Source organism: Schistocerca gregaria, unplaced genomic scaffold, assembly GCF_023897955.1.
Source record: "Schistocerca gregaria isolate iqSchGreg1 unplaced genomic scaffold, iqSchGreg1.2 ptg000224l, whole genome shotgun sequence".
In the NCBI taxonomy this organism is placed as follows: Eukaryota; Metazoa; Arthropoda; class Insecta; order Orthoptera; family Acrididae; genus Schistocerca; species Schistocerca gregaria.
The window spans coordinates 1,191,377-1,202,333 of NW_026061744.1; the positions used below are offsets into that span (position 1 = coordinate 1,191,377).

General features: G+C 41.3%; 1 non-coding gene across 1 annotated transcript; it reads left to right on the forward strand.

Moving 5' to 3' along the window:
- Window positions 1–206: 206 nt before the first annotated feature.
- On the forward strand, window positions 207–281 carry Trnat-ugu (transfer RNA threonine (anticodon UGU)). Its single transcript has one exon. It is a non-coding gene; the product is annotated as a tRNA-Thr (tRNA).
- The last annotated feature ends 10,676 nt before the right edge of the window (window positions 282–10,957 follow it).

Below are 10,957 nucleotides of genomic sequence, written 5' to 3' on the forward strand. Positions count from 1 at the left end.
TACCCAGCCATTGACCTTCGTCTGTGCGAATGCGCACAGGTTGCCGGAACTCTTACGGGAATCGTCACCTTAGTGTGAGCCAGTAATGAGTGGATGGACAAATACCTATTAAGTACATTACGTATGCGGATTGTGGACGGTTGGGGATGTGAGTCTCACGGGAAGCGTGCGAGGGATAAATTCCTGCAGTCGTGCTGTTCATGTGTGCCCTCAATGGCTCAGATGGATTGAGCGTCTGCCTTGTAAGCAGGAGATTCTGGGTTCGAGTCCCAGTAGGGGCACACTTTTCAGCTGTCCCCATCGAAGTATATCAACAACACCTGTCGGCAGCTGAGGGTTTCCATTAATTATCAGTTGTGAAGGTGATTCGATGAACCCTTTGCAGGCACTTAAATGTGTTTTGCAGGGTATCCATATAGATGTAGATGATAACTCGTCCCGTGTCGCACGTGCTCAAAATGATTCATACTGCAGAATGCATGCAAACATACTCACCGAAAATACGGACGAATATCAAGTGCAGGCTGCCGAGTGCTGCATATCCAGCTTTGACAGATCGGCTTTTCCTGCCAAGAAGAACAGGAAGTTGCTGTCTAGGAACAATCAGAGGTAGAGGAAGGGTTGATAAATACTCCTTGACTTGCAGACTAAACGTAAATAACGAAAATACATTTTTGGTAAAAATTGGTCAAAACATAATCGGTTGCCCTCCGTATTGGATTAGCTGTTTTGAATATTGAAAATCTGACTTCAGATTCGTTTTCAGCGACATTAAAAATATATATGTAACACTCAGTTCATGCAAATCGAAGTAATAATATAACTAAATGTTTTCCCTAAACTTTGAACACATTTTTTTCGGGTAACTATTTTCTCAGAACGGCATGCAGCATAAATTAAAAGTGGTTCGTTCTCTTAACATCTACCTCTGACCCCTAAAAGTAAACACTTTTCTTAGGAACTTATAGCTATAATATGACATTTGTTAATATTAACTAATTTTTGTGTAGGCATAAGGAGTGAAACAAACCCTCAAAAATCGAACTCAAAGTTCGAATTAGCACTGTATCGTTAAATTTAAGGTTGTTTCATTGCGGTTAGGTATACGCTCCCATAAATTTTATGTTTTATCGACTGATGTTATCCATTTTCAATTTCAGAGGAATAATGTAGTATCAACTGATGTTACCCATTTTTGAATTCAGGTAACATATGAGGTGCCACACTGCACGCGCTCTGCGTACTCCAGTCTCGCAGGCCCTTGATCAAATCATAATTACGGGCGCCATTTTTTATTGAAAATCTAAAATTAAGCTCATAGTATTATCACTCGTAATTCCCAAACAGATCTTTCGAATGTATTTTCATTGTCTCAAAAAGAATTTCAAATGTACCCTTTTTTGCTCATTTGTATGAGAACCTGGCCGTAACGCCGGAATATAGTCACGAGATTTTTTTTCAGAGACGCTGTACGTTCGCGAGAAGACTTTCGTTCTGCGCGTGTCGAAGGACATTCCTCAGATATTACTGTGTGTGTGCTACTCAGTCGTGCCATTTAAGTGTACATCTTTGCATAGTTTTCCTTTCACGATGTAAACAGTGTTCCGCTCAGTTGCTAACTGGCCAGTGAGTGGTTCCGAAGGTATCGGATGTGCGGTGCGTTCGGTCTGCTAGGACAACAGCAGACTAGCGTGGTGCGATGGCAGAAGCAGACACTGAGGGAGCTAGCTGCTGGGACGCCAGCGAACAATTTATGCCAAGTAAGACGAAGAGGACTATTCTAAAATTACGAGCCGTCTCAAAAGTGTTTACCATTGGTAAATCTTGCTGTTGAGTCTGACAAAACTGGCAGTTTTGCCTAGAGATACATTAGAGAGAGCTACAGGAAATCCCCCCACCCCCCTCAATGAATTTTTGGTTGTGATGACAGGCCGATTGGTAGTGTAGCCCGAGATCTAAGTTAGGTTGGAAGGTGGTAATTTGATTGAGAGTTGTTTACGCCAACGATTATGAATGCCGACTAAACGTTGTGCGAGCAGATTGCCCTGTAGCGTAGCCTAGCGTTTCCGTCCGCGCCACATTTAACACACTTTCTCTAACTGTGTACAAAAGTCTCACCACAGCCACAATAACTACGTTTCTGGTGGGGGGAGGGTAGAGTCCACTATGTAACTTTCACGGCAAATTTTAGTAACCGCATAAACTAACCAAAATAGAAGCGTAATTTTAACTATATTTCCTTTTGTGGGAAAATAATGGTTCTCCTCTTTCGGCAGCAACTGTAATATGTAGGCGACTTATTAGTTTTTTTAACTCTGAATCATGATCTCAATAGACGCAGTGCTTTTTTTACGTTACTTGATTTGTGGTCTATAGTAAACAATGCAACGAATTGGTAAATTCTTTGAAGTTTGACGTGTGTTACATAGACGACGTCTGCAATGTTCGTAAGGCCAAGTTTGCATATATTCGGTGTCTGTTTTTTTGGCCATGTACTGTATAATTAAAGGGAGGAGGATTATGTTCAAGGAGCAGTGCATTAGCAGTCTATGGAGAAATTGAGAATTTGGATCTAAAGAACGGCATGCTCGGGCAGTTCGTGCCATTCTGTTGACCACTGTGTAATTCGGACACGGTGATCATTGCCTCTCCCTCGTAACCAGGGGACTCGGGTGCTAATCCTGGTCTGGCACAAATTTTCAACAGTGCCCATTGACTAAAGTCTGTGCCCATTGTCAGCTAATGTCATTGTTTCGGTGTTAAATTGTATTTTGTTCACGATACGTAGTTTGGCTTTTTCATGGATAACAGCTTTGAAAAGCGTACAGGTTATATTGATATTTGCTCGTCGTTAGTCCAAGGCAACTATAGCGATTTATAAACACAGTTGTAGTTCGTATTAAGCCTACATACGTAATTGTGTCCTGTGTTTCTTTACCAAGAACTACTTCGTAAGTAATTCCCCTGTAGTGGTATTTTGTTTTAGTATTTTGTTTAAATATTTATAGACTGCAGGCTTGGATGAAATATGAAACACATGTCCGAAGTTCCTGTTGATACTGCAGATACTGTTTCATCCGTACTAGGGGCCAAAACATTTCATCTAATACAGAAGGACACAATTTGTCTCGAGATTTAGCAATTTTTCGTAATAGAGGCCTTGCTTCGATATATTTTTCTCTAATTCTTGTTTGGATTTAATCTTAAAACACACTAACTCTTCCACCACTTATTCGATATGTGGTTTTATCCATTTCGTAGCCTAGAGTTCCTAAACGGTCGATAATATTAATGATTTCCTTTCTCAATTATATTTTCTGTAAATCTCCTGTTTATGGTTATTGCTAACATGTTTCACGTTCTCACTTTTATTATTTTTATTTTTCTAGTTTTGTGCCTTGTAGCCAAATTTTCTTTGAATCTGGTTTCTAATTCTGAAATAGTAACAGTTGAAGGTCAAGAGAAGATTGCGGTCTATTTGAGGAGAGTGGCTTGGAGATTTTTTATAACAGACGTATACAGGTCATGGGGATCCTTACCTATATACATTTACTTCGAGTGTGATGTAGCCCATTCTCTTGTCATGATCTCGGCTGTATCGTAGCACATGGTCTCGGTTAGGTTGGAGATTTCTGTTGAGAGTTGCCGAAGTCAACGAAAGTGATTACAAAGTAAAGACTGTGCTAACAGAACGATCTGTAGCGTAGTCCAACACGTTCTTTCTGTCCTTTTAAAGCCTCTTTTAATTAAAAATAACTAAAGCTGCAAGATACAATCACAAAAACTGTATTACGTAATAGAGTAATCCCAGACTATTGTTGTGTAAGTTGTGTGCGTACACTATTTTTTTTGTCAGTGAATATACATTTTTTTACTCATTTGCTGGGTTTCAATTTTCCCCGTTTTCTGGCAAAAAACCTTTTCCTGTGAAGGGCCCATTAGCTTGTCGGTTATATTTGTGACTTTCTCGACGGTCAGTAATTTCCTGATAGTCCATCCACCGGCGTCATTGTTAACATCGGATATAGATTTTAGTATTAGGAAGGCTAATATGAAGCTAATGCATAAGTAGGTCTAATAATTAATAAAAATAGGAATGCGGGTAAGCTACTACAAACAGCATAGTGAACGCATTGTTGTGGCCAAGATAGCCACGAATCCCACGCCTACCAAAGTCGTAAAAGTAGTCCGCAGATGATGAAGAAATTGATGAAATGTGTGATGAGATAAAAGAAATCATTCGGATAGTGATGGGAGATGAAAATTTAATATTAATGGGTGACTGGAATTCGACAGTAGGAAATGGAAGAAAAGGAAACGTAGTAGGTGAATATGGAATGGGGGTAAAAAATGAAAGAGGAAGCCGCCTGGTAGGTTTTTGCCCAGAGCATAACTTAATCATAGCTAACACTTGGTTCAAAAATCATGAAAGAAGATTGTATACGTGGAAGAGACCTGGAGATACTGCAATATTTCATATATATTATATAATGGTAAGACAGAGATTTAGGAACCAGATTTTAAATTGTACGACATTTCCAGGGGCAAATGTGGACTCTGATCACAATATATTGATTATGAACTGTAGATTAAACTGAAGAAACTGGAAAAAGGTGGGAATTTAAGGAGATGGGACCTGAAAGAACTGACAGAATCAGAAGTTGTAGAGTGTTTCAGGAAGATCATTAGGGAACGATCTACGGGAATGGGGGAAAGTAATAGAGTGTGATGAGGGATCTGAGTGGTGTACTGTCAAGGGGGAGGGGGTTCCTCAGGGATCAGTGTTGGGGCCGCTCCAGTTCCTTATTTATATAAATGATATGCCCTCAAGTATTACGGGTAACTCTAAAATATTTCTGTTTGCTGATGACACTAGCTTGGTAGTAAAGGATGTTGGGTGCAACATTGACTCCGTTTCAAGTAGTGCAGTACATGACCTCAGTCCATGGCTTGTAGAAAATAAACTAACGTTAAATCACAGTAAGCTTCAGTTTTTACATTTTCTAACACACAATTCAACAAAACCTGACGTTTTAATTTCACAGCATGGGCATATGATTGGTGAAACTGAACGGTTCACATTCCTAGGTGTTCAAATAAATAGTAAGATGTCGTGGAAAGCCCACTTTCAGGATCTTGTTCAAAGACTTAATACTGCCATTTTCACTATTGGAACGGTGCCGAAAGTGAGTGATACTTCGACATGTAAATTAGTCTACTTTGCTTATTTCCATTCACTTATGTCGTATGGTATTATGTTTTTGGGTAACCCTTCCCATTCTAGAAGGATATTTTTGGCTCAGAAACTGGAGGTTCGGGCAAAAAGTGGTGTGAGTTCACGAACCTCTTGTCGACTTCTGTTCAGGGAGTCTGGGTATTTTGACATTGGCCTCTCAATATGTATATTCCTTATTGTCGTTTCTTGTTACCAATATTAGTTTATTTCCAACAATAAGCAGCTTTCACTCGGTTAATACTCGGGAGAAATCAAACCTCCATTTGGATCGGACTTCCTTAACTCTTGTGCAAAAATGTGTGAGTATACTGCTGCATCCATTTTCAATAAGCTGCCACTCGAATTCAAAACTCTTAGCAGTAATCCACGCGCTTTCAAATCGAAACTGGAGTGTTTTCTCATGGGTCACTCCTTTTATTCTGTCGAGGAGTTAATTGAAAAATTAAGCTGATTCTCATTGTACTGCTGATAGCGTTTGCTTAAACTTATGGACTGATTTTCTCTCAGGTTCATGAACATGTATTTCTATCTGTTATTACTTTTTTGTTGTAAGTTCATGTGTCGCCCTAACCGCCGTCTGCTTCACGTCTGCTGTGCAGCGAGCTACCTTAATTTAAGTATTAACTGTATTTTTCTTACTTGTCACTTCTTCTTCCGTGTGTTTTTGCTTTTAGGAAGCTTTAATTGTCGAGTGCTAGTAATAGTGTTACATAGATTTCGTGTTTGTTTTGAATACAGTCAGAGAGAGTCCTTGTAGTCAGCCATAGTGCCAGTAGTGCTAGTGTTTGTTTTGAATACAGTCCAGAGACAGGTAGTGCTATTTTCATTGTTTTCCACAAGAAGTGGTTAGCAATCACAGTTTAGTCAGTAATCAATCGCCTTTAGTGAATTAGCAGTCTACTTAAAAGTTGATTAAGTCTCTTCGGTAAATTGATTCCTTAGGATGGATAGGATGTGTGACTGCTGTGTACGGACGCTGGCCACTCTTCGCGAACAGCTGAACGTGTTGATGGCCGCGGTCAGCCGTCTTCAGGTTGCTGCCTCGGAGTGTAGCGGCAGTGGGGAGTCTGGTGCGTCGCATGGTGCACCCCAGGTATTAGATGCTTCACCCACTGTCCCTGCTGTCGAGATATCTTCGCGGGTACCGGGCGCGGTTGGGCCACCCTCTCCCCAAGGGGAGTGGCGGGTTCAGTGGCGTTCGCGGCGCACGAGGCGGAGGGTCAATGTGGAGGCTGGCCGTGTGGCATCGCCCGCTCTGCCTGTGAATGGACATGTGGCTGTTCCTTCAGCAAGGTCCGAGCAGGCACACGGGGGGAGGGGTTTATTAGTTATTGGGAGCTCCAACGTTAGGCTAGTGATGGAGCCCCTTAGGGAAATGTTATAGTTCTGGGAGGAGATTTTAATTTTGCTGGATATAGACTGGGAGACTCAAACGTTCATAACGGGTGGCAGGGACAAAGAATCCATTGAAATATTTTTAAGTGCTTTATCTGAAAACTACCTTGAGCAGTTAAACAGAGAACCGACTCGTGGCGATAATATATTAGACCTTCTGGTGACAAACAGACCCGAACTATTTGAATTAGTTAATGCAGAACAGGGAATCAGCGATCATAAAGCGGTTACTGCATCGACGATTGCAGCCGTAAATAGAAATATTAAAAAGGTAATAAGATTTTTCTGTTTAGCAAAAGTGACAAAAAGCAGATTACAGAGTACCTGACGGCTCAACACAAAAGTTTTGTCTCAAGTACAGATAGTGTTGAGGGTCAGTGGACAAAGTTCAAAACCATCGAACAATATGCGTTAGATGAGTATGTGCCTAGGAAGATCGTAAGAAATGGAAAAGAGCCACCGTGGTACAACAACCGAGTTAGAAAACTGCTGCGGAAGCAAAGGGAACTTCACAGCAAACATAAACATAGCCAAAGCCTTGCAGACAAACAAAAATTACGCGAAGCGAAATGTAGTGTAAGGAGGGCTATGCGAGAGGCTTTCAATGAATTCGAAAGTAAAGTTCTATGTACTGACTTGGCAGAAAATCCTAAGAAATTTTGGTCCTATGTCAAAGCGGTAGGTGGATCAAAACAAAATGTCCAGACACTCTGTGACCAAAATGGTACTGAAACAGAGGATGACAGACTAAAGGCCGAAATACTAAATGTCTTCTTCCAAAGCTGTTTCACAGAGGAAGACTGCACTGTGCTTCCTTCTCTTGAAGTCGCACAGTTGACAAAATGGTAGATATCGAAATAGACGACAGAGGGATAGAGAAACAATTAAAATCGCTCAAAAGAGGAAAGGCCTCTGGTCCTGATGGGATACCAGTTTGATTTTACACAGAATACGCGAAGGAACTTGCCCCCTTCTTGCAGCGGTGTACCGTAGGTCTCTAGAAGAGCGAAGCGTTCCAAAGGATTGGAAAAGGGCACAGGTCATCCCCGTTTTCAAGAAGGGACGTCGAACGGATGTGCAGAACTATAGACCTATATCTCTAACGTCGATCAGTTGTAGAATTTTGGAACACGTATTATGTTCGAGTATAATGCCTTTTCTGGAGACTAGAAATCTACTCTGTAGGAATCAGCATGGGTTTCGAAAAAGACGGCCGTGTGAAACCCAGCTCGCGCTATTCGTCCACGAGACTCAGAGGGCCTTAGACACGGGTTCACAAGTAGATGCCGTGTTTCTTGACTTCCGCAAGGCGTTTGACACAGTTCCCCACAGTCGTTTAATGAACAAAGTAAGAGCATACGGACTATCAGATCAGTTGTGTGCTTGGATCGAGGAGTTCCTAGATAACAGAACGCAGCATGTCATTCTCAATGGAGAGAAGTCTTCCGAAGTAAGAGTGATTTCAGGTGTGCCGCAGGGGAGTGTCATAGGACCGTTGCTATTCACAATATTCATAAATGACCTGGTGGATGACATCGGAAAGTCTCTGAGGCTTTTTGCAGATGATGCTGTGGTGTATCGAGAGGTTGCAACAATGGAAAATTGTACTGATATGCAGGAGGATCTGCAGCGAACTGACGCATGGTGCACGGAATGGCAATTGAATCTCAATGTAGACAAGTGTAATGTGATGCGAATGTATAGAAAGATAGGTCCCTTATCATTTAGCTACAAAATAGCAGGTCAGCAACTGGAAGCAGTTAATTCCATAAATTATCTGGGAGTACGCATTAGGAGTGATTTAAAATGGAATGTTCATATAAAGTTGATCGTCGGTAAAGCAGATGCCAGACTGAGATTCATTGGAAGAATCCTAAGGAAATGCAATCCGACAACAAAGGAAGTAGGTTACAGTACGCTTGTTCGCCCACGGCTTGAATACTGCTCAGCAGTGTGGGATCCACACCAGATAGGTTTGATAGAAGAGATAGAGAAGATCCAACGGAGAGCAGCGCGCTTCGTTGCAGGATCATTTAGTAATCGCGAAAGCGTTACGGAGATGATAGATAACCTACAGTGGAAGACTCTGCAGGAGAGACGCTCCGTAGCTTTGCATGGGCTTTTGTTGAAGTTTCGAGAACATACCTTCACCGAAGAGTCAAACAGTGTATTGCTCCCTCCTACTTATATTTCGCGAAGAGACCACGAGGATAAAATCAGAGAGATTAGAGCCCACACAGAAGCATACCGAGAATCCTTCTTTCCACGTACAATACGAGACTGGAATAGAAGGGAGAACGGATAGAGGTACTCAGGGTACCCTCCGCCACACACCGTTAGGCGGCTTGCGGAGTACGGATGTAGATGTAGATACTGACACGTTCCATGACCTTGAAGATTTGCTCCTCAATTTGGGCCTACGGAACTTGACATGCGCAGAGAAAGAGGGTAACAGAAGATATATTGAATTTAATTTATGAAAGGAGAAAATACAAAAATGCAGTAAATTAAGCCGGCAAAAAGAAATACTAATGTCTCAAAATGAGATCGACAGGAAGTGCAAAATGGCTAAGCAGGGATATCTAGAGGACAAACGTAAGGATGTAGAGGCGCATATCACTAGGGGTAAGATAGATACTGCCTACAGGAAAATTAAAGAGACCTTTAGAGAAACGAGATTCACTTGTATGCATATCAAGAGCTCAGATGGAAACCCTGTTATCAGCAAAGAAGGGAATGCAGAAAGGTGGAAGGTGTATATAGAGGATCTATACAAGGGCAGTGTACTTCAGGACAATATAATGGAAATGGAAGAGGATGTAGATGAAGATGAAATGGGAGATGACATACTGCGTGAAGAGTTTGACAGAGCACTGAAAGACCTTAATCGAAACAAGATCCCGGGAGTAGGCAACATTCCATTAGAACTACTGACAGCCTTGGGAGACCCAACTCTGACAGAACGTTACCGTCTGATGAGCAAGATGCATGAGACAGCCGAAATACCGTCAGACTTCAAGAAGAATGAAATAATTCCAATTTCAAAGAAAGCAGGTGTTGACAGATGTGAAAATTAGCGAACTATCAGTTTAATAAGTCACAGCTGCAAAATACTAACGCAAATTCTTTACAGACGAATGGAAAAAATGGTAGAAGCCGACCTCAGGGAAGACCAGTTAGGATTCCATAGAAATACTGGATCATGTGAGGCAATACTGACCCTACGACTTACCTTATTAAGTAGATTAAGGAAAGGCAAACCTACGTTTCTAACATTTGTAGACTTAGAGAAATCTTTTGACAATGTTGACTGGAATACTCTCTTTCAAATTCTGAAGGTGGCAGGGGTAAAATACAGGGAGCGAATTCAATTTACAATTTGTACAGAAAGCAGGTGGCAGTTATAAGAGTCAAGGGATATGAAATTGAAGCAGTGGTTGGGAAGGGAATGAGACAGGGTTGTAGACTATCCCCAATGTTGTTCAATCTGTTTATTGAGCAAGCAGTAAAGGAAACAAAAGAAAAATTCTGAGTAGAAATTAAAATCCATGGATAAGAAACTAAAACCTTGAGGTTTGCCGATGACTTTGTAATTCAGAGACAGCAAAGAACCTAGAAGAGTAGCTGAACAGAATGAAGTGTCCTGAAGGGATGATATAAGATCAGCATCAATAAAAGCAAAACGAGGATAATGGAATGTAGTCGAATTAAGGTGGGTGATGCTGAGGGAATTAGATTAGGAAATGAGACATTTAAAGTAGTAAAGGAGTTTTGCTATTTAGGGAGCAAAATAACTGATGACGGTCGAAGTAGAGAGGATATAAAATGTAGACTGTCAATGGTAAGAAAAGTGTTTCTAAAGAAGAAAAATTTGCTAACATCGAGTATAGCTTTAGGTATCAGGAAGTCTTTTCTCCGAGTATTTGTATGCAGTGTAGCCACGTATGGAGGTGAATAATGGACAATAAATAGTTTGAAAATGAAGAGAATAGAAGCTTTCGAAATGTGGTGCTACAGAAGAATGCTGAAGATTAGATGGGTAGATCACATAACTAATGTGGAGGTATTGAATAGGATACGGGAGAAGAGAACTTTGTGGCACAACTTGACTAGAAGATGGGGTCGGATGGTAGGACACGTTCTGAGGCATTAAGGGATCACGAATTTAATATTGGAGGGCAGCGTGGAGGGTAAAAATCGAGGAGGGAGTCCAGGAGATGAATACACTAAGCAGATTCACAAGGATGTAGGTTGCAGTGGGTACTGGGAGATGAAGCTTCCAGACGATACAGTAGCATGGAGAGCTGCATCAAACCAGTCTGTGGA